At 39.9% G+C, this 23467-nt stretch overlaps 2 non-coding genes across 2 annotated transcripts; both read right to left on the bottom strand.

The window, feature by feature from the left end:
- Positions 1-20128: 20128 nt before the first annotated feature.
- Positions 20129-20212, bottom strand: LOC149164372 (small nucleolar RNA Z102/R77). The gene has a single exon (XR_016261041.1). It is a non-coding gene; the product is annotated as a small nucleolar RNA Z102/R77 (small nucleolar RNA).
- Positions 20213-20332: 120 nt separating this feature from the next.
- On the bottom strand, positions 20333-20416 carry LOC149164373 (small nucleolar RNA Z101). Its single transcript, XR_016261032.1, has one exon. It is a non-coding gene; the product is annotated as a small nucleolar RNA Z101 (small nucleolar RNA).
- Between the last annotated feature and the right edge of the window lie 3051 nt (positions 20417-23467).

The following is a 23467-nucleotide window of genomic DNA, read 5'->3' on the forward strand; positions in this document are numbered from 1 at the left end:
TGTTTTTTGCCTTTTATAACTTCTAAAAAAGTAATTGGAATCTTTGAGCTATCCTCCTCGCACTCAATTCATCATTTTGAAGTTGGTTTTCTATTTCAAAATTCAGACCCTAATTCCCTCAAACACATCCCTCCACCTATTCCTTAAACCCTAATTCCCTCAATCACATCCCTCCACCTATTCTTTATACCCTAATTCCCTCAAACATAATGCTAAAAACCTATTTACTAAACAGTCCCTGTCAAAGAAAAATACCATCCTTGTCACTCTCATATCATATATATTCCATTCTACACCGCATAAGCTCATCTCCCCTCCCCTATCGCTCTTCACCATAACTCATTACTTGATTACCTTCTCTAGGGTTACACAACTTCAAAATTTGACAAACATTGATAAATAGGATAGAGACTATGAGGAGGAGGAAAATAGTGGCAGTGAAATCATGGGAGATGAACCTTAGCATCAGAGAAAACCACATAAGAGAGGCAGAATTATCAGAGAGGAACCATCAAACATCAGAGAGTTACAGGTGTCTCATATGACTATCACTTGTTTCAGACATCTAGGGTGTAATGATTTTTGTGAGTAGGTGGAAAGAGTTCAACACCATCCTAAGTTGACTAGGCTTTTTGTAGCCAATATCCATGATAAAAAGATATCTCTTGCTGGGGTGACATTTCCAATTTCATCCTCCATCCTTGTTGATGCTACAAGGATTCCAAATGTGGGGGGGAAATGATATAAGGCACAAGATTTGGATGAGCACTACTATGAGCCATACATCAAATCCAAGTATAGAAATGAAAAGAAGAGGAAATTTCCTTTCAAGTTCCTTGAAGATAAGTATGCCCCTATGATGAGGATCATTATGAAGTATTTTACATGTGAGGGCATATTTTCTAGATTGTACACCTATCACATTAGGCTTCTTACACACTTCACAAGGGCGAAAATGTTGAGCATCCTGTATTTCTTATTAAGGAACATTGAGAAGATGGCCTACATTGTACAGAAAAATCCATACCTCAGCAGATGAGTAGTATCTATCACTATTTCATGATTAATATGATTGTGCTACATCATCTCAACCTCCTTAACATCCCCTCGGATACATTCATTTCCGATGACATCTTCAATGGTCCTCAGATTCCTCCATCGGTGCCTCAAGAAATCATTTTGATTTGATGGAAGATAATGAACCAGAACAACCACACATCCATCATGACATTGAGATAGTAAACTTAGAGGTCCAAGATGAGGCAATAAATGAAAGCATAACCATAAGGGAAAAAGATGCACAGATCTAAGCAATGATGGACAACTTGGTGAGAGCTAAGTATTTCATTTCATACCTTTAGTAAGAGAAAAAGTAGCTAAGTGTCAAAAAATTCCTCATGGAGCTAGAATTTCTCAAAACAAAGAGGCAAAGTGACAAGGGCAAGTTAGTAATGCAAGAGGAAGAAACACTGACTACCTTGACTGCAAAATAAAGAATTGAGAAGGAAATTGAGGAGGATAGAGAAACTTGGCTTGATAGGGTCATTTTCATATGGAGAAGCTTCTAAAAAAGACCAACATAGACAATCAATTCATCAGGCACATGGCTCGCCATTACAGTAACTGGAACTAGATTTGGAACATAAGGGCCAAGTAAATGAAGACAAGGCTAAAACAAGAACTCAAAGGAAAAAAGGAGGATCATAGGATTATGTTGATTGCTAAATACTCCTTGGCTAACCACGATACTTAATGGTGGTACTTTCCACAAATTTTGAGCATGTTTTGAATAATTTTTGTTGTTTAAAGAATTTGGCAATTTTTGACACTAAAATTTTGGCTTTATGCACGACACCAATCATGCTGTGCTTTTCCTAGGGGTATCCAATGAGGAAATTGTCAATATTTTTGGATTCATAATGATGTGGACATGTACCCTGAGCATGTGTCAAGCTTTTATAGGAAAATTGGTCACCCAAAAGGTAAAAAACAACCAAAATATGACCTTTGTGCCCTTTCTTGGACACACAGAAGCAGTCTTGGGAGAATCCATTTTTGAGGGATCAAATGAACTTCAAATGAACAAATTCAAGATTTTTTGGAAAGAATACTTGTAGATATTTCTAATGAGATATCATGAGCTCAATTTTGATGAGGCTAAAAGAGTTTTGGACGATCGTCCAGTTTCACCGTTACGACTTCCTCCTAGATATAAAAAACTCTTGTCGAGTCCGTCACTAGTTGAAAATCCGGCTGACCCGCCCAAGTGGTCAGCCAAAGCATATATCATTGAAGACAAACCATCTCACCCATACCAGACGAAAGTCAAAAGGTCGAGGTGGCAGTTGACCGGGTCTTGCCTTCAGAGGTTCCATCTTCAGATGATACAGTTACAGAAGAGAATAAGGATGACACCATCCAGATTCTTTTCGTAAGCAAGACTCTGATGAACATGGGGGAAATTTACCCATTCCTTTTCCGCAGGAAGGAAGTTTGTGAGAGTCGTACCCGGCCGTCTATTCGGTCCCACCTCCAAGCAACCTAGTGTTTTCCTTTGACTAGAATCAACTAGGCAGACCTCGTTTACCGGCTAGTGTACCATTCTGAATTATTGCTCAAATATATAGAATGGTTATGGCTGGTACCATCACAGATGAAGGGGCTTCTGTGAGTATCCTTTCCTCGACTGCTTGGAAAGCGCTTGGTTTGCCATCGCTTTTGCCTGAGATAAGAAATTTGACACGCTTTGACAAAGGAACCAGTTGACCGTTAGGGATCCTTCCCAATGTGCCCATAACATTGAGAGGGAAAATCGTTCACATGAACGTAATGGTAGTTCAAGGACCCCTCGATTAAAATCTACTCCTTGGACGAGACTATATTTATTGCATGGGAGCCATTGTCTCATCACTCTTTAGAGTAATGTGTTTTCCGCACGAAGGAAGACTGGTCAAGCTCGTAGACCAGCTTTCATTTCCTGGATCACATAGAGAAAATAGTCATATGCCATCCATGAATGGTCTTTTCACACAAGGAATGTCTCATCAATCTCGAGTCCGTCCACCTGATGAGTGCGAGTGATTCAGAGGACATGACTGAAACCCAGGGGGCATGCACCCTGGTCTGTTTCGGCAGGAAAACTTCGGGCATAGGGTAGGTTTCCGCGAGAGATATATGACTAGTCTGTACTCCCGCCCGTGATTGGAAAAGAGGGTTAGACTGGAATAAGATTACCTCGTCAAAGTTATGTGAGTGGATTGTCTCACCTTTGTCTATTTCGGTAGACATCGCCGAAGAAGTGCTTTGTTTGCGCTGTGAATAGAGCAATCTTTGGTAACTTGAAAGAGGTAGACCTTTCCTGATAAAACAAATGTTTTGTTAGAGATTTGAAAGGTGACTTGAAACTCTGTCTTATACCTGGGGGCATGCAAACCTTTTGGCGTGTAAGCGAAGAGCGACTATTTATTTTTTAAATTTGTAGGTCCTCTAACCCTTTAAACTTGTAGGATTGGTCGTTTCGTAACTTGCATAAAGAAAGGATGTGGGGAAAAACTCTAAAAATTGTCGTTTTCATATATGAGACATTCTTATTATACGACTGGATTAATCGAGCAGTTTTAGCACATAGTTCAAGCTCGTTAAAAAATAAACATAAGTCATGAGCAAATGTTTCTCCTCGCATTTAAGCTCATTAAAAAATGAACTATTTCCGATAAATAACCATCGTGAATGTAGTACTTCAGCCTTTAAAGCCTTGGTCATGTTCTCATCATCACCTCCACTCTGTATTGGCCGATCATTCACCTCCATTTGATTGTTTACCCCTTTTGAGGAACAGCTTCGAAGAGTGATCCCACTAGCCATCCTTGTAACACTATAGTGATTAGAAAATTCCAACCTTACCTGGAATCAGCTGCTACCCAATTTTATCACTCGTTCCTCAAAAGACGAGTCTCCTTTAAGCTCTTTTCAACTGACTTGTAAAATATGAAAAGATTGTCAAGCCATTGGCCTCTCCAACTCGTTAAAGGGACCAAAAGTGTTATCCCTCCTTTAGATTTTAATCTTTTTGGACCCGAGGGATTATTACACAAAAAGATTGAGCGCTTGTTTTGTTCGGCTCGTTAAAAGTATCGAAATTTCATCCCTTCTGTATTGTTTTATACTTTTTCGGAGTTAAGGGATTAGATGACGAAAAAGGAATTTTGGAGTTTCCTTTACGTCCCTTTTCAGACTCTCTAAAATTGAAAAGGACCGAGTTATCTTTGTCATTAAACTCGTTAAAAGTTAATAGCGACAAACTTGTCCATAGCAGACAAGAACGAGTTTCACTATCGCTAGGCTCGTTAAAAGATAGCGATGGGTTTACCCAAAGGGAAAATTATAGAACAAGCATCTGTTATTCTCCTCAAGCTTGACAAAAATAAAGAGGTACTGGTCAGCAATGACTGGGGAAAAATTGGGAAGAAAACTTGAAGAAACTTTGTTGGTAGCAAGTCGCTCTTGAAAATGACACTTTCACTCTGCATCCAAGTCGGGTTGGTTTGTTTCATTCACCGGTCACATCACTATGCTCCCGTCAAACCATCCACATTTAGGGTTAATGCTACCAATCCATCACGTCAGTGTCGCCGATATGTTCAAGAGAAGTCATTCAGAGAATTCACCTGTGTCTCACCCGCTACAATACATTTACACTCCATTCTTTCATGACCGCCACCCTGAACCTTATGTCATCAGATCGTTTTCACCTCCATTAAAAGCATTTGCTTCGTTCCGTGTCATTGAGGTGGGATTCATTAAGGCCCTCTTGTGATGGATGGCTTCTTGTCGACATTAGCTCATTATCCAAGAAGTCGATCTAGGAACACCCCGTTCAGTACTTTGAAGCTTGCACGCCTCAATTGCAAGTTTCTCACTTCCGGCGATAGGTTTACATCAATGGCCTTCGACCGAAAGATTTTGCGTGGTCTTCGACGCCAAGTCCTTTATTCACACCACGTGAATTGTACTGCAGTACCTTGAGGGTCATTATCATTATCGGTGAATCCTCTGATGCCTGTTAATAGCTTACATCATTGGCCGATAATCAGGTGATGTCTTTCCATGTTCGACTCTAGAACATCTCTCACATGGATAGACTTGTACTGCGAGTGAAGATCGAACGAGATTGAAGACCCCAGATCTAGTTCATCCATCCAGGCTGCGAAATATATTCAGGGAAATAAAGACATCAAATGTACATCAATGCTCCACAGATAATCATCCAATCAAAGGGATGATGGCTCTACCAGAATCATCAGTCTACACTCAGACGATTGTCTATCCTATGTACATGAAAATGAATTTATAAACCTGAGCATGGGAATGCCCGCCTCCGCTAGATCATGAAAATATCATGAAGATAATGTATTGTATTGTATCTTATTACAGGTCTCCTCCCAGCTTGAAAGAACTTCGGATCCTCATAATAAGGCATTTCACCTAACATCAAAAGATTAACAACCTCATGCTTTAGGCGACAATTGTTATAGACATTTTTGGGCACTGCAACCCCAAGCATAAAATGTCCATAAAACAAGAGCTCCTAAGTCCCTAAAAGTGTTGTTCTAACCCCTAAAGGAACAAGGTCAACTGATTACAGCTTCTCCCAGAAGTTCTCCACGAAAAACTGCTCAAAACTGGTCAAAACAGGATCATTTCAGCTGCTCCACAAGCAAAATGCGTTGCATCTCACCTAAGTACACTCTGTAGGTGCATTCCATTTCAAAAAGCCCTTCTATGGGGTCCGATGGGCGAGAAGTGACAAATGGCAGTGTCAATCCCCGAGGTGGAGAGGCATGGAATCTTCTAGAAAATTCTCCTGTGACACTTGCCTCTCTGAATTCAACGAAGGATGAGTAAGAGATCATCAATCTCCAAGTGGAAAAAAGAACTATCAGAAGGAAGACACTAATCAAATCACAAGCTGACTCATCTCCCTTTTAGATATCTATATATGGATCCCTCATCCTAGAGATCCAGACGCTGGAATTTTGCATCTTGTAAGCAATTGATGTTGGTTTCTTGAGACAACATCATAGTGTTGGGTGATCTAAGCTTTGTATGAGGTGAATAAGGGCTTACTTGCTGAGAGGATGATGCTGGGTCAGAACAACTAGTTGTAACTCCCTTGGCTCTTTCTTGATTATCAATAAAATCTATTCAAGTTTTCCTCCATACTCTTGTGTCATATATGTTTTATGCATTTGTATGGTCAATTTAAATCTGATCCTAGATTGTTTATGATTATAGATCCATGTTCTTGTATAGTGTTATGCTACTTTGATCCTACAGGTACCCTGTGAAGCTGGGTGTACAAAGGAGTAAGTAGCGAAGGACTATCAAGAGAGAGAGGAATCGAACTAGGAGATAAGCGCAAGAGAGAGGTTGGTCTTCTTTGTTCTTCTCTCATCTATATTTCATAAAGGAAAAACGAAAGTAGCTTTACTTTGTTTGTTTCTAAGGTAGTTGCCACACCTTAGTGGGATAAGCAGTTCTGTGTAGACACTTTTCCCTGTAATAGATGGGGTTTTTTTAATTCAAATAAATATTATTTTGATATTCAAAAGGAAAAAACCCAAAAAAATTGTCAACACTTAGCACACACAATCATTTTGGTCCCCAAAGGGCATCTTTATCCTATTCCATCACACATAAAAAAGACTCTAACTCATACAAAAGAACACAATTCTTCCACTTCAAGTATCAACAAGTAAGATTGAAGCTTCAAATTAAGGTGTATTACATGAAACACATGAAAGTATACATTTCCTAAAAAAAAACCAAATATGGACACATAAAACAAAATTATAACTCAAATATTCTTAAGATATAATTCATTTAATTACCACACTCATCATTTCCTTTATGACTCCTAAGCACTTTAAGTTCTAAACCATTTACTTATAACATTACTTAGCATCCAAGATAATATTGTATATTGAACTCAATCCAAATTGAGTGAGTTTAAGTGAAGATTTAGCATGACAAATAAATATCAAACCCATTACTTCCATGTGAAACTATTCTTTGATAATATCAAAAAAATCGTACATTGTGAAAGATAAACTACATTAGAATTGAAGAATACATAAGAAATTTTAAAACTAAAACAATAAATACAAAATCATTTGAATCAGGCCATTCATCCTTCACAAAATTTCATGATTGTTTGGTGCTAGAACAAATAATAAATATAATTTTCATCAAGACTAGATCCTAGGAAAACCCTTTCTTACTTGTTGAAGGCACAATTTCTTTATCTTTTGATGTTGGATTCCTTTGCTAATAACATGTAATCTTACTTGATTCATTACTTGTAGGTTAAGACAATGCCAACATATTCTTGTATCTTATGTCAAGATTAGTATGTAAATTTAAATTTGGTGGTCGAGATTTATACAAATGCTTAATAAGAGCTAAAATATCGAATCATAGAACAAAGCATTTGGATATCTTTTAGTGATAAAATGGACCTTGAAATAAAGAATGTAATAACAAAAACAAATTTAGCCTCATCTAAGGGATGCCCGCCTCATCTAGATCATGAAAACAGTATGAAAATAATGTATTGTATTGTATCTCATTACAGGTCTCCTCTCTAGCATTAGAAGAACTTCAGATCCTCCTAATAAAGCATTTCACCCAAGAAACGGCCTCATACTTTAGGGGGCAACTGTTATAGACATTCTTGTGCCTTACAACTATAAGCATGAAATGTCCATAAACCAAGGGATCCTAAGTCCCTAAAGGTGTTGTTCCAGCTCCTAAAGAAACAAGGTCAACAAATTACAGCTTCTCCCAGAAGTTCTCCACCAGAAACTGCTCAAAACTAGTCAAAACAGGATCATTTCAAGTGCTCCACTAGCTGGCTGCGTTGCAAAGCACACAAATACACTCGCTAGTTGCGTTGCAACGCATTTGAATGCACTACGAGGGTGCGTTGAGCGGGAAATGACAAGTGGCAGAGTCATTCAACGAGGTGGAGAGACAACGGAAGCTTCCAGAATCTTCTCCAATGACGCTTGCCTCACTGAATTCAACCAGTGATGAGTAAGAGGCTCTCAGTCTCCAAGTGGAAGCAAGAACTGATAGAGAGAAGCCACTAATCAATTCATGAGCTGACTCATCCTCTTTGCACACATCTATATATGGATCCCTCACCAAGAGATCCAGGAGGCTGGAATTTTGTACATTGCAGAGAATTGTTGTTGGTTTTGTGATTGATATCAGAGTATTGGGTGATTTATGCTTTGTTGGAGGTGAAGAAGGGATTCTATGCTGGGAGGCTGATGCTGGATCATGAATCATCGGTTGTAACTCCTCCTGGATCTTCTTGTTTTATCAATAAAACTACTTGAGTTTCTCCTACATGCTTGTATATCTGATGTGTGTTATATTTGTATGTTTAGCTTAAATCTGATCCTAAGCTTTTTATGAACATAATTCCATGTCTTTGTGTAGTTTCTCTCTTCTGTGAACTTGCAAGAACTCGGTGACGCTGGGCAAGTGAGGGAGCAGATCGTTGGAAGCTGGCAAAGAGAAGAGAGATTGGATCGAACAACTAGCGCAAGACACAGGTCGGTTCATCTTAATCATCTTCATTTATTGTTCATAAAGAAGAATACAAGAGTAGTTTTCCTTGTTTGTTTCTGAGGTCTTTGTCACAACCCTGTGGGATAGGGTCGTTTTGAATAGACACTTTTCCCGAAAACAACAAGGTATCATTTTGACTGAGGTTGGGCATCATGCAGGAGCTACATGACGACGAGTAGGGGTGAATGGCAACTCGGGTGAGGGTGCAATGTGCACAACCATCATGTGAACCAATGGATAGTACGATGGGCAGGAGCCAAGACAGGTGTTCGGTGGACATCTTGGTGAGTTGGGTAAGGTGGCACAACGGGTGCGCCTGACCAATGAAACAAAGTGTGCGATGGACAGGTGGACGTGCAGATGGGCAGTCGAGTGAGGGTGTGTCATGCACGCTGAAATGAAGGCAAATGGTGACTCACATGTTGAGCAACCCAGGTGAGGGCGCGCCTTGCATGACGAGACGGTGGTGTGTCGGTTTGAAAAAAGGAGGGTGTGACTCGTGTGGAGGGCACTTAGGTGTGGCGACATGGATATGACGAGGAGTGCCCAAGTTAGGTAAATGACATGGTTGAAAATTTGACTAAGTGTAAACTTGGGGTTTCCAAGGTTTAACTTGAATTTTTATGAAAGTGGAAAATTATATATATTGATATCGGGTAGACTCATATTACAGGGTGTTTCCCCTCCCTTTATACTATTGCAATTGTGTATATGTGTTAATTGTTATGGATAATGAATGTGTATGGGTGTTCTTTTATATAAAGGAAAAATATAAGACTTGGTAACGAAAAATAAACTAAGTATGAATGGTTAGGAATAGTCCATGAACATAAGTATTGGTGAAAAGAAAGTGTTCTCTGGTGCCGCACTTCACTATAGTGCGGTTGGAAGATTACCGCCAGTGTAGGGGTGTGACATGCCAATTCAAAATGTGAAAAACTACACAGAGGTCATTGAGAGTTTGGGTTGAGAAATCTCGGACAACAGTGACATCAACGGGATCTGGCTCAACATGGAGGCAGAATTGTGTAGTTTTTCCAGGTAAGGAAGTGTGGGCAACAAGTGGTACTCGTAGGGAAAAGTGCACAAATTTCCAGAGGAGGTCGGGAATGGGAAATAGGAGTGGGCTGCACGAGCTTGATGGCCAAAACTGTGTAGGTCTAGGAGGCAGTCATGCAGGACACGTCTATGCAGTTTCTGGGCTGAGTGGGGTGTCGAGCAATAGGTATACTGTAAAAGAAAACTGCACAATTTTCAGTTGTGGCAAGCAAGCCAGTATGGGGACTCGCTAACAAAACTACACAATTTCCAAAGACAATGCAGTGAAAGGGAGTGAGTGCATGTCCATCTTTTTTGCACAATTTCTTCAGGCAATGTAAGTAGGCAGGCTAGGAGCTTCTGCACAATTTTTGGGAGTGCAACCCTATGTTAGTGCCTAAGTCAAATTCTCTAGTTCATGAGGAGGAGGCTTGATGGATAGGCTTGCGGGAAGCATAGACTAAGATAATTTCTTGGGCAACTTCTGCATTATTCTAGGTGACATTGAGTGAGGTCGATTCCAGAATTCTATAGTACACACTGCCTGGAGGGCAACCTCAAGCTCTGCATAGTTCTTGGCAACAATGCTTGATCACTAAGCACTAAGACTGTGCAGTGCAGCTGAGTGGAGGTTCATCTCATGGAGGGTGGTCTCGTCGACATGTTTTCGAAAAAATGGCTAAGTTTGTGAGCAAGTGAACTCATGTATACATGACTTTGTGAACACACACTCGACATGACTCGATGGCAAGACACCTCAAACCAGCAAGACAACATGCCTAAGTGCAACTAACTATGGGACTGTCTCATGGTGAAAGAGACAAGTGCGACACTTCAGATAGACCTTCAAATGACTGTGACGACACTTGCACGACAGTGTTTACAACATCATGTGTGAGTGCGATAGATGTTTACATAGTGAACCCAACTCATACACAAACCTTCAACATTACCAGAACAAGGTCGTAAGCATGACATAACAATCAACTTACTAAACATGACAGTTGGTCAAACAAGCAAAAAGAAAGCAAGACATGTAGAGGAAGCACATGAAATGACTTTTGTGTTTGTGCACATGCATGCTATTGAAGACCTGATGATATGACACTAACAAGAAGTCCTACAAACTCAACTAAGAGGTGTACTTCAAAAGGTGTTATTTACTTACCATACTCACCCTCAAGATGACCATGCATCCAATGGAGTTTTCATGTGGTCCTCACCTTTACCATCACTTAGTCTTCTTGGTCCTTCTCTTCAACTCCTTAGGAGTGATCTCAGCATGTCATATTTTCCTATTGTCACTGAGAGATAAATCAACAATGTTTCAGCAGGCAGTGATTGTTGTCGGAATGAGGCCTTATTAGGCCCATCTACACAATTTCAAATTGCAAAAGAGAGAGGGCAGCTTGGACAACACTGCACAGTTTTGAGGCACAAGACACTGCGTAGATTCTGGATGAAAATAACTACTGCACGATGGGTTTTGAGAGGACACATCTTCGCAGTTTCACACTGCATGGTAGACTGGGTAGCTGAGGGACAATAGTGCACAATTTCTGATGACAACGGGTTCCATTTGGGGAAGGAAAGTAAAGGAAACCACTACGCAGTTTTGGATGCCTAGGGATGTGGGGCTATCTACACACTGCATGGTTTCAATATGAAAGGGTAGAAGCTTGAGGGTTGTAGAAGAAAAGTGCACAGTTCTAGGAAGCTGGATGAGACTAGGTTGCTCTGGAAAATGGCTTTCTAAAATGAGTGAAACGTATGTAAACATCAATAAGACTTGACTATGATCGAAGAGGAACACTTAGTAATGCAACATAGACAATATAGAATGTTTAAAACATACTTTGCTTGATGCAACAACCTTCGTGACAAGAGTGCGTGAAGTGAGTGTGAAACATGTGTATTTGATGATAACAACTCACACGTGCATGCTTTCCCTTGAAGCAAAACAACATTCCCTTTACATGACAAACAAAAATCCCTATGCCCAATGATGAAACACACTACATAAATATGAGAGCATGAACAACTCTTAAGATCAAGGAGGGGAAATTTGAGATCACCACCTTACTAACAAGTGACCCAAGATCCAAGGTAGGCTCTAGAATTTGTATACGAGCCAAAATTTTGGAGGGTAGTTGTAGCTGCTACAACATATCTCCTAAGAGTTAGTGGACAATGAGTTGGATAGTCTCCCTCCTTTCTGACGTTACTTAGATTCTCCTAGTCACCTTTTACCTACTAGGAAGGAGTAGAACAAGATCATCAAGGAGGACATCTACAAGCATTTCATCGAGGTCACCTTGGTCAATCCTCTAAGAGGGTTGCACCCAAAGAGGGTTTTCTACGTTTGAGCACTTCTTGGAGTTGAGAGACAAGCTCATTGTTTGACCTCGGTATACATTTCGTCATTAGATGCATGCTCTTCACATTCCTCTAGGCTAATTCAAGGTAGGTTCTCATAAACTTCGAGTAGAGATGGACCACAAGATTGATAGCCCAAACAAAATCTGTGAAGCATGTTATTTACAAAATCTGGAAACCAAGGAACACTTCATCTTTGGATGCCCTTTCTACTATGAGATTAGAGGAAGGTTTCATTGCTTGTTCACATATTCTCAAACCCTAGCCAGCTTTTTCAAGTATCTCGATGAGAGATGTTTGGCCCTATATATGAAAGAGGCTCTGTAGCTCTGAGCCAATATTCTTGAACCTCCCATTAGACCAAACCCCACAGAGAGAATCATGACATTTTTCAAGACACTACCTTCACACACGGATTACCAAAAGACGAATTGATACTAGTTCATATCTTGTTAAATTGGCAACTAGGGCAAAACTCCATGTGGGTCAGTTTATTTATGGCAGCTGATAATTTTATTGGATCCTTCTCGTCGATAGGTGTAGGATTGATCCAAAGATCATCCGATTCCGATAAGTATTTATGGAGATATGAATTTATTTTGTCTATGTAATTATTATCAAGCCGACCAGCTCTTACGTAGGCTCTAGAAGCCCAACTGACGTGTCTATTAATCATCCTCATTTTAGTATAAATAGATGAGGATTTGATATCATTTGCACACATCTCTTGTGATCTCTCTCCACGTGTTTGGGTTTTGTGGACAGAGAGATCTAAAGGAGAATACGTTTCTCTAAAGGCTGATCTAGCCTTACCCTAGCTGCAGTCAAGAAGGCATACCTCCCAGTCATATAATACCACACATATGGGAACACAATCATACCATGGAGTTATAATACACATACGGGAATGAATGTCACGTAGTCATATAATATACAGTGCTATAATATAAACGTTGGAGTATATAAGCTACAGTAATATATTTATCCACAACGCACGTGAATACGCTAGGCATTATATATATATGCTCACGTTGGACATTCATAGAAATATCTATGCTCAGAAGTCATACAATATACCCTCGCAGTCAATGAAGAAGCTGCTATCATAACCGCAATCCAGTATGGAAGAGGATCCGCATGCTTATAAAGAGGTAAATGCAGTCAATGGGTCAAGTCATTAGGACCTGTTCATGGATGTGAACCTCGCACTCCTCTCTGCCATTCCACGTTTGAGTATACGCTAAGCAACTCACTTATAACCTAAGTAGCCACACCTGCTGTGATATGGAGACAGCCATAGTCAAGCATGAAGAAGAGCCGCAGCGAGGAAGACACCTAGACGCAGAGAGCCAAGGTATATGAGGCCGAGGTAGCCGCAGTCATGACCTTGCATGTATGGGAGCAGATCCACAATACACGAAGAATGATGTTGATCTCATATGTCAAGGTGCAGGTTCCGTATGAAACATATATGATAAGGGTTTTGGTGAAGAGGAAACCCTTGCAGCTTGCACTACATAAACATCACTTTGAAGAGCGTGCTATCTCGACAGCCACTAACTCTGTCTCATCCAAATAGAGATCACGTTAAAACGATTATTGCAGTCTTGCATGTATAAATGACTATCTTGGCATAATAGACACAATTTGAAGATAAAAGAAGATTTGATCAAAGGGTTTCCCCACACGTTGTGGGGTTTGTCCCTGGCTTGCGCCATATCTTGTGTCCTCTTGCCTTGGCTTGTCTTCTGCGTTTTATATTTATGTTCTATCTGCAGTTTATCATAATGCTGATGTAATTGCTAACTGTGAAAATTTAAATAAATTGCTCTAGCATAGAACATACCAAAAATTAACATGGTATCGGAGGTGAGGTGAAGACAATGCCCAAGCAAGAGTGAAAGAGCAATCACCAAATACAGTTGGGACAAGACAAAAGGATCAATGGGTTCCTCATAATTCACCTAGGGTGAAGTTGAAGCAGAGAATGTTATTAGAATGGCGCAACAAAACTTCTGATGGCATCACTTCATTGGGAAGTTCAGATCTAAGGGTAGGAAGGAAAGGTAGATGTATTGGTTATGAGTTCGGCCCTTATGCGAAGGAGTGCCCGAATGTTAGAGATGCGGGTCATCAAAGACAATGGTCGAGTCTTCCACGAAAGCAAGGAACCTCAAAATCTCTTTTATGTACCTGATCGCAAGAAGAACTCGATGTCCATATCGGAAATGGAAGTCAAAGGTTAGAGGGTGGCACTTATCGTGGAAAGGTACGTGTTTGAAAATATATCCTTCAAAGATGTTTTTGAGTTCAGGGTTGTATCAAGTTGCAGGAAGTCCACTGGGGACCATGTCCATTGACTCAGCTCCGGAGGTCTGTGAGTCAGACGGTGACTAGGATGCCTGAATTCAAAAGGAAGCATGAAGGTACATGTCTGAAATGTACCAAAGGAAAGTATTATAAGGGTACCATTCCCCTCATGCAGCAGGTTCACAGGTTTGAAACAACCCGAGGAGTTTGAGAATCATGATCAAGGAATCTCATGTATACAGGTGGAAGAAAGCCCTCTATGGCTTGAAGAAAAACACCTCAGGCATAATATGAGAGGATTGATAGTTGTCTAATGCAGTTGAGAATCACTAGGAGTGAAACCGATCCAAACCATTACTCGAAGGTTGTGGATGATAAACCTCTCGTACCGGCACCTATGTCTCACAGGTGCAGACCCTCTCATTTATAGGAGAGAGAGGGAGTTGGATTCTGAATGTGGGAAGATAAGATGCAAGCTTGTGACTGCCTCGAGGATCTTAACTTTCAGAAGTTACATGGTAATGATGTAGGACCAGATTTGGGAAACGCCTCTCAGTTTCATAAACTCATTCGTGTTGATGTTCTTGGAGAGCCTCCGTCTCGACATATGTGTTGCAGTTAGCATGGTGAGCTCATATTTGGTTGAGCCTCACTAGATTGGTGCCAAGAATCTTCTCAGATATCTTCAGGGCACAATCTCTCATGGATTGAGATACACTGCCGAAAATATGAAACCACATGATTATTCGAATGATGAGTGGGCACGCAGTGTGGAGGATCATTAGAGCACTTTTCAATGTTTGTTCTCTTTGGATTCTGCTTCGATGCAGGAAGCAGAAGTCGGTCACTATTAGCACCACCAAGACCGAATACATGGCTACGAGTATGATCTTGTATGAAGCTGCATGGTTGCGGAATTTCTTAGCTGTTTTCGATTATTGAGGAATCGTGTATTCGACAATTGCTCGAGGGGACAGACATCAAATACTGCCTTATCTCGGATATGGAAAGGCGATGAGCAAGGAGGCTCCATTGCACTGAGATGATATATAGGTCGCTAAAGCTCCGGGGGAAAGATCAAATTTGTGATTTTCCTGAATGACTTGGAGTCATCAAGAGACCTTTGTAAAAGGGTCCCGCATGTTGCATAAAATGAGCTCTCAGAGCTTTGTGGGGCTTATAGAATCTACTGGAGCAACATATGACCACAGGGTGACTCACCCTCCCCTCGCGGTGCGCACTGAAACAAGATGATTCGCTCTCTTGTGGGACAAGATGATTCGCTCTCTTGTGTAGCAGGATGATTAGTTCTCCTGTGAGGCCTCGATTGATGTGTTCTCCATGGCGATTGTAGCAGGATTGATGTGTTCTCCTGTGAGGACAGGATTGATTAAGTTCTCGTGTCGAGGCATTCTACCCATGCAGTCTGGGACTCATGGGAAGTACCTCTCATTTGATCAATGAGCAGGGAAATGAAGTTAGGGACCATAGTAGTACCGATGGATGCATCGTTGTATCTACCGTACTCCCTATGCTAGGATGTCCTCCATTGATCTCGGATCAATGATACTGGTCTTGGACCAGTGGTAGGAGTTGTACATGCTATGACGCTGACTTCGGGTCGGCTGAGACTGGTCTGGGACCAGTGGTACATACTCCGAGACTGACTTCGTGTTAGTGCAGTACTCGTCTTGGACTAGTGAGAGTGGTACATACTATGGTGCTGACTTCGGGTCGGTTGAGACTAGTCTGGGACGAGTGGTACACTCTCTGAGACTGCGATACTGGTCTCGGACTAGTGGTAGGAGTGGTACTTACTATGAAGCTGACTTCGGACCAGTTGAGACTCGTCTGAGACTAGTGGTATGCACTCTGAGACTCACTTCAGGTGAGTGGAGAATGATATGAGTCATTCTCGATCAATTCTTCTTCTTCATAGTTCAGCGGAGATGAGCAGAGCAGAGGAGCCAACAGAGCAAAGCTAGCAAGACAAGAGCAAGTAGAGCTAAGCACAATAGAGAGCAAGTAGAGCTAAGCACAATAGAGCTAGCAGAGCCAACAGAGCAGAGCTAGTAGAGGGAGGAGAGCTGAGTAGAGTAGAGCACAGCAAGCAGAGCTCACCAAAGATGAGCACAAAGCAGTGCAGGGCACTGATGGTACAGTCCGACATATGGATGAGCAGATGGAGTTCCCCCTAGTTGAGAGGGAGTGTTAAATTGGAAACTAGGGCAAAACTCCATGTGGGTGAGCTTATTTATGGCAGCTGATAATTTTATTGGATCCCTCTTGTAGAGAGGTGTAGGATTGATCCAAAGATCATCCGTATTTATGGAGATATGAATTTATTTTGTTTATGTAATTATTATCAGGCTCTTATGTAGGCTCTAGAAGCACAACCGAAGTGTCTATTCATCATGCTCATTTTAGTATAACGGATGAGGATTTGATATCATTTGCACACATCTCTTGTGATCTCTCTCCACCTGTTTGGGTTTTGTGGAGAGAGAGATCTAAAGGAGAATAGGTTTCTCTAAAGGCTGATCTAGCCTTACCCTAGCTACAGTCAAGAAGGCATACCTCGCAGTCATATAATACCACACATATGGGAACGCAATCATATCATGCAATTATCATACAGATACGGGAATGAATGTCACTTAGTCATATAATATACACTGCTATACTATAAACGTTGGAGTATATAGGCTACAGCAATATACTTATGCACAACGCAGGTGAATACCCTGGGCATTATATATATAGGGTGACTTTGGACATTCATAGAAATATATATGCTGGGAAGTCATACAATATACCCTCGCAGTCAATGAAGAAGCTGCTATCATAACCACAATCCAGTATGGAAGAGGATCCGCATGCTTATAAAGAGGTAAACGCAGTCAATGGGTCAAGTCATTAGGACCTGTTCATGCATCCTCGCACTCCTTTCTGCCATTCCACGTTTGAGTATACCCCAAGAAACTCACTTATAACCTAAGTAGCCACAGCTGCTGTGATATGGAGACAGCCATAGTCAAGCATGAAGAAGAGCCCCAGCGAGGAAGACACCTAGACGCAGAGAGCCAAGGTATATGAGGCCCAGGTAGCCGCAGTCATGACCTCGCATGTATGGGAGCAGATCCACAGTACAGGAAGAATGATGCTGATCTCATATGTCAAGGTGCAGGTTCCCTATGAAACATATATGATAAGGGTTTTGGTGAAGAGAAAACCCTTGCAGCTTTCACTACATAAAGGTCACTTTGAACAGCGTGCTATCTCTACAACCACTAACTCTATCTCAGCCAAATAGAGATCACGTTAAAATGATTATCTGTGTCTTGCATGTATAAATGATTATGTTGGCATAATAGACACAATTTGAAGATAAAAGAAGATTTGATCAAAGGGTTTCCCACAGGTTGTGGGGTTTGTCCTTGGCTTGCGCCATATCTTGTGTGCTCTTGCCTTGGCTTGTCTTCTGAGTTTTATATTTATGTTCTATTTGCAGTTTATCATAATGTTGATGTGATTGCTAATGTGAAAATTTAAATAAATTGCTCTAGCATAGAACATACCAAAAATTAACATATCTAGACTTTAGATGAGTGAAGATCCACTGGACCTCACCTTGCTACATGAGGTTTCAACAACAAATCAGTAATGAGCTCCTAGGAGACAAACTAGGTCCTCCAAACCTCAACAATGCACCAACTCCCCCATCAACAACAAATCATTAATGAGCTCCTGGGAGACAAACTAGGTCCTCCAAACCTCAACAATGCACCAACTCCCCCAAGCAAAAAACACTTTCCACTAGCCCTTCATCCTGCCAAGAGATTGTGTGGAGTTTTCTTGAGTGTTCTTCATCAACCTCTAATGTTAAGAGAGATGGTTCTTCATCAACTTTAAAAGTTAAGAGAGATGGGTCTCATCCTCAAACTGAGTAGCTCTTGGTACCTCTCTCCATGGCATTCCATAAATTGTACCTTTTATGTTCCTCCATTGTACCTTTTATTCATGCATTGCATTTTTTTTTAAAGGGAAAGAGTCTAGTTCTCCAGCATTGTATGGACATCATTGTACTCAGTAGTCCCTTTGACCTACTTTGTGGTCAATAGTTAGACATGAATATAATTATATCATCTTATCTTTTCCCTTAGTCTTCCATGTGATTAGAAATATTTAAGATGAACTTCAAAAAGCAAATACTAAAAAGAAAACAAAGCTACAAAGAAAATGCTACCACTTCAAAGAATATAGGTAGAGCACATCCTTTGGCTCCTTGGATGGAGCCTTCAAAGGAGGCCCCAGAGTTAAATAATTCTTTTTAGTTTCTATATAAAAAATAATAAGCAAAACAGAAATATATTATATATTATAGTTCTACTTTAATGAAGCCTATGGAGTAAACCCAAAAATACATCACCCATCAACCATCGTTGCTTTTAAGAGCATAACCTCCTTGTGCTTATAGTCGAAAGATTACCTAGATTACCTCCATGTAGTCTTTGTGGAAGCAATAATAATAAGTTCCTACGCTAATGCCAATGACCCATCACACAGGCAAGGCTGCCCGATATTCTAACCTCTACAAACTCAAAGGCCTTGAGAGTGGATGAATGGAGAAATAGGAACTCAAAGGCCTTGAGAGTGGATGATGGGAGGTCCTGAACTTCACTATGGCATTAAAAGTGGATTTCTGAGCATGTTACTCAAGAATGAGAATAAGAAAGAACTAACGATTTAGGAGATTAAGAGCAATTTAGCGGGTTGTATTTTTTCCACATTTACCGAAAACGCTGAAGGGGACAGCTCTACAATGGTGACAATGAAGTCCCACTTTGGAGACCTGATATAACTGAATGAATATGCAACTGTTCGTACTTCAAAGAAGCTTATAACTACTTAGGCATTAAGACTTGCTGGCAGGCAGACGAATTCTCATGAATAACTGAATATATAAAGAAAAACAGAAAAGACTTTTACCCTGGGAAAGAAATGGGCACCACAGCTACCATACATGAAAATGCGCAGATGTTTGAAAAAATCGATTGCTCCATAGGAATCGTCTATCGGGGGATATTGCAGGAAATGTGTTTCTGCCATATCTGCCCCTAAAATAGCAATATCTCTGTGAGTTCAAGTCACCTACAACAAAGACACCGTATCAATCCATAAGATGAGATTACAAGACATTGGTGGGAACAGTCCATTGGTGACTGGCTATGAATACTGTAGACATCCGAATAAAGACACCCAATGATTCATCTTCCAAAGATGAGATAACAAGACAGGTAATTGGCTATCCATAATTCATTGGACAGTATTGCAGGACACTGCCGTTTGTCAGTGTGTAGTCTGGTGGTTATATGCTCTATTCTGTTTCAAAAAACCAATGCTTATAACTGAACCAGTTGTCCTCGATATATTGAATCTGTTGTACAGGCTTTAAATGCATTTGAGCAATCCTTCATTAAAAAAAGCAAACCCACCCTCTTAGCAGAGGATCAAGATAAAAACCGATGGTTCCAACATGGAAATTCAGAATATTTGGGTGATTTGAAGAAAGAGTTTACTCACAATCAACCATCTTCGTGACAGAGAGTAACAGAGAGTAACCTTCCGTTTTTATAATTCATGTAAACAACCACCCTTTAACTGCCTGAAAGAAATTACTCACGAGAGGCCGAAATCTCCCAAATATTTAAATGCACCCTTTAAAACGAAAACCCATAAATAATAAGCATAGAATGCTCGGCCTGCAGAGTGATCAGATAGACTACTAACTGAGAATGCCATCATCCTGGCAATCAAACCAATAGGGAATCATTTGCTCGTCATTTCACTCCTCCAGATCCACAGATACGCATAAAACCCAACCACAGCAGGTGACACTTCACAGAATAAAGCGTAAAACAACACAGTAAAAGTGAAAGAGATGACTGCAAAATTCAAATGAAAGAAGGAATGATGGCATCAGGTCTCTAAGGTGTGGCATCACGGTATTCAGCCGCAAATTACCCATTATAGAGTTTCTCATCACACGCAATTCATCATTCATCGCGACAAACCCTAAGACGGAACCTAAATTTCACTTCGTTTAAGCATGTACAGAAAATTAAGTCGCAGATTAACAAGGAGAAAGCATTATCATATTCATAGGATAAACTACACAACAGACAGGAAAAGAGTCATGATAAACCCACTCTAAATCAGAGATCATATGATATAACGTCTACAATTGGCATTCCCCGTCAATATGATTTACATTTAATTCTAATTCATTTCAACTTACACAGAAACAGAAGCAATTAAAAAACAAAAAAGCAAACGAACAAGGGTTTTGCCAGATAACCTCGTAGGTTTTAGGCATTGCCCATATCATCCGAGGCATAGTAGTTAAATTGTTTCACCAAATCCTAAAGAAAATGGGTGAAACGAAATATCTTTCACAATCCGTATTACGTTACGGAGAAATTGCATTAAATATAATTTATCATCGGTGTCGAACTATTCAGTGTTCATCGTCAAAATAAATCCTTTCGTCAAAATAAATCTTTCGCCTAACCTTTAGAATACTGAAATGATAAATCCTTTACAATCAGCGTTGAATTGGCATCTCGAATCGACAGAGAGGACATGTATGTTGCCTTTCCAGCCATCTAAATATGCAGGTCTCGTGGTACATATGCCCACATGGCATAACGCGCGCCTCCTCCCCCACTTTGTATTGCTCATGGCAAATTGAACAAATTGAATTATTTTCATTATTGATATGTTGTTCAGAAATGATTACGCGGCGCAGCTGCTGCACGGCAGCTCTATTCGCCGGTCCCATATGTACAGCTGGTTCTCCTCTTTCGATAGGTCCTATTATTGCAAGTAAAAGTCCTACTACTACTTCTGTCAGGTCACTGTCATCACTCGGGTGATTGGAACTAATGATCCTACCACTCCTCCTGTCATCATCCACACTCCTACCACTCCTCCTGTCACGATCCACACTCCTACTCCTACTTCTGCTCCGAGCATTACTGCGGGACAAGGAGGAAGCGTTTGAGGTACTACCGCGGCTGGTATTCCCTGCTCTACGTGTTTCTCCTCGCCCTCTTTGGCTTTCTCGTTCCATAATTTCGGCTATTCTTCTAACCAAAACGCAGTAGCAGTGACTGCTATTCTTCTGATGTGGCACGAAGGTGCTTCATATATTAAAACAACAGAGTTAAAGATAAAACCCACTAGAAAATCTTAAAACTACTAGCTGATTTACAGAAAATCTTAAAACTACTAGCCGATTTACAGAAAATCTTAAAGCTACTAGCTGATTTAAAGATAAAACCCACTAGCTGATGAAACGCACCAGCTGACTCGCAGAAAATAAATTAACGCACCAGCTGAGTTAAAGATAAAACGGACAGAAAATCTTAAAACTGCAGAGACAAGGATGAAACGCAAATTTCCACAATGCCAACTTCTTCACCCACTGCTATTCTCCTGATGAGCCACGAAGTGCTTCAGATATCAAAACTTCGGAGTCTTAGAAAAAAATTAATGGACAGAAAATAAATTAACTCACCAGCTGAATTAAAGATAAAACGGACAGAAAATCTTAAAACGGCAGAGAAAAGGATGAAACGCAAATTTCCACAATGACAACTTCTACTGCAGCATGATCGCAGACCACCGACTGCACCGGACTGCTATTCTTCTCATGAGGCACGAAGTACTTCGGATATTAAAACTACGGAGTCAAAGATAAAGACGCACTCGCTGAGTTATGAAAGTAGCTCAGTTACGGACTTAAAATGAAACGCACAATTTCACTCTTTTAGGTAATGCTCATTCATGGTATTATATAAGCAACATTAGAACTAAAAAATACAAAGGGGCCTTTTCCTTAAATTAAAATAAATTAACAATTAAAATAAAATCCATATAACACGTCAATTTACCATGTTTTTGGGCTTTATGTTTTTTATAATCTTTGGTTTTGATGGTGGTATTTTTCTCTATAATCAAATTAGATTTAAAAAAATAAAAAATAAAAAATAAAATTACTTTGAAAAAATAAAAAAATAAAATAACAATTAATAATAAAATAGTATATTTATGGATGGGGACACAACCATGGTAATGGTGGTAACATTTTTTAAATAAAAAAATTGATTAAATTAAAAAAATAAATAAATAAATGTTCGTTGGGGCAGCTCAAGTGGCAATGGCCCTCGAATGAAGTGTCAAGGAAGCGAAAATCTTGGGTGGCAATGGCCCTGAAGCGGAGATCTTGGGGTGAATAACTTAGAGGGTCCTACCTTAGCTTAAAAAAAAAAAAGACTAAACAAAATAATAAAAAATAATAAAAACAAAATTGAAATAAAAGAGTAAATTTGAAGATTGATGTTTTTGGGCTCCACTTTTTCACAACCCATGGTTTTGCCCACAGCATTCTTCTCTAATGTATATTATTTAAAATTAGATTTAAAAAATAAAAATAAAAAATAAAAAATAAATTATGAAAAAAATAAAAAAATAAAATAACAATTAATAATTTTAAAGCAATTGAGGTAAAATAGTATATTTATGGATGGGGACACAACCATGGAACTGGCCATCACATTTTTTAATTAAAAAAAATTCATTAAGTTAAAATAAATAAATAAATGAATGAATGTCCACATGGGGCAGCTCAAGCGACAATGGCCCTGGAATGAAGTCTCACCCAACCCGAGATCTTGAATAACTGAGAGGGTCCTCCCTAAGCTTACAAAAAAAAAAATTAATAATAATAATAAAAACAAAATTGAGATAAAATAGTAAATTTGAAGATTGATGTTTTTGGGCTCCACTTTTTCAAAACCCATGGTTTTGCCGAGGGCATTCGTCTCTAATGTATATTATTTAAAAGTATTATTTTTTAATGAGACATTCACTCCAATAAAAACTTCGAACTAGATCAAAATAAATGCTAATTTCCACAACAATTATTGTAACCCACAATTTTCATATCCATTTGGAAAAGAGAACCCCTCAATTAAGACTCACTATATCAAGACTTTATAGCTACCTAGATGCATGTCTTCCAAACAAAACTTAGGAAAAATAA

The sequence above is a fragment of the Pinus tabuliformis genome, chromosome 5_1 (genome assembly GCF_031772625.1).
Source record: "Pinus tabuliformis cultivar Carrire ecotype Pingquan chromosome 5_1, CPIR1, whole genome shotgun sequence".
NCBI classification, from domain to species: Eukaryota; Viridiplantae; Streptophyta; class Pinopsida; order Pinales; family Pinaceae; genus Pinus; species Pinus tabuliformis.